Source organism: Rattus norvegicus, chromosome 7 (genome assembly GCF_021556685.1).
Source record: "Rattus norvegicus strain SHRSP/BbbUtx chromosome 7, alternate assembly SHRSP_T2T, whole genome shotgun sequence".
NCBI classification, from domain to species: Eukaryota; Metazoa; Chordata; class Mammalia; order Rodentia; family Muridae; genus Rattus; species Rattus norvegicus.
This window is the reverse complement of record NC_141540.1, coordinates 103,863,752-103,865,404: the sequence shown is the minus strand read 5'-3', so window position 1 is coordinate 103,865,404 and position 1,653 is coordinate 103,863,752. Positions and strand designations below refer to the sequence as shown.

The window sequence follows — 1,653 nt, the reverse complement described above, 5'->3', positions numbered from 1 at the left end:
CTTTATGGAGTGGGCCATCTAATCAGCCATCTCCACACTGTCTATCTTACGGATGAACATCTGCTACCTCTATGAGAAATAAAAGGACCTAAAGTAGGGTATCACAGGTATATTCAGACTCGAGACACATCACAGATGATCAACCAAAAGGTTTGGATGCAGGAATGAGAAAATAGACTCAGAGCCAAAGTTCTCCATATGTGTTAGAACCAATATCATTAGGATTAGCTGGAAGCTATTAGCAAAAGAGGAAACAATGAGCATGTTTTTAAGGAAAAGATGAGCTCAACATTGCAAAAAAAATTAAGTTAGAGGTATCAGCGAATGAATATAGAAATGAATAAACGAAGAAAACATCCAACACATAAATTAGCAAAATTAAAGATAAAAGTATATTGGCAGTGTGTACAACAGAGTTTAGAATTTGGCTCAGCCATGAGCCCTGTCAAGCGTGTCAAGCATCTACTGAAGGAGCTTAAATGATTCAATAATTGGGAAGAACTTATTCTACTTTATATGGTTTTGATAACATCTTCTTAGTGTAACCATTAGAATTATTATCATTTTCTATATAAGAGTTGCTTAATTTGCAAATCTCATTAATGGTATCTCTTTAGAGATCAATGATCAATTAAGTTAAAAATTTGAAAATTATAAGCAAATATTTTTAAAGTAGTCTAGAAAGTTGATACAACTACAAATTACATTTTGCTCAAACTCTATGATGTTTTGATGTTTTGTTTATTTATTTGTGTATTTTTGTGCCGTATGGAGGTGAGGGAAGGATGCATATGTTCAGAGGCCAGAGGAAGATATTAGGTGTCCTGTTCTATCACATTCCTTATTCCCTCAAGACAAAGTCTTTCAAACCTAGAGTTAGGCTCCTTTCCATGTGTGTGTTGTTAGGCCCAGGAGCCTCTTCCACCCTTGTCAAGGGGCGTGCTAACCTTCTCTCCTTTCATACAACACTAGGCTCCTTTCCAACAAGCTTCAGAGCCCCTACTGTCTCTGTCTCCCCGAGTCATGTCTCACTTTTTGTGTGAGTGCTGCAGACTCAAACTCAGGCCTTTTTGGCTCTACAGGGAGTATTCATATTTACCAAGCCATCTCCTCAGCCTGCATATAATGCTTTTAATAATAGATGCTATGTAGAGTCTATCTTTAAATTTACAAATGTGAGATTAGTTTTTGAAACAATAGTTTTGCCTATTCACCATCTACCTGCACCTATCATTCTTAAACTTCTTATCTTGTTAATTGTGATATTATTACTAACTTATTACTTCACCTTTGAAAAACAGAACAGACAGACACTTAGCCAACCATAACTGCATGTGCATTATGGATAATAAAAAGAAAGGTGACTGATAGATGACAGAAACCTATGCAGATATATGTATAATTAATGAACTGAATTCCATTGGTAAGAAACTGTCATATGAGATATATGTATATATATATACATATATCTATATACAAATATATATATTTCTTTACCATTCTTCTTTACCAAAACACTATATGAGAAAGTAATTATTCATATGACAGTGAATACAGTATTATACTTAGAAGATTAATTCACTAAACATACCTAGAAAGGTAGATAGCTGAACCATGCATATACCCACAATTACTTTATGAAAGGCAGCACAT

General features: G+C 34.4%; 1 pseudogene; it reads right to left on the bottom strand.

The window, feature by feature from the left end:
- Window positions 1-854: 854 nt before the first annotated feature.
- LOC120094019 (U6atac minor spliceosomal RNA) lies at window positions 855-969 on the bottom strand (annotated as a pseudogene).
- Between the last annotated feature and the right edge of the window lie 684 nt (window positions 970-1,653).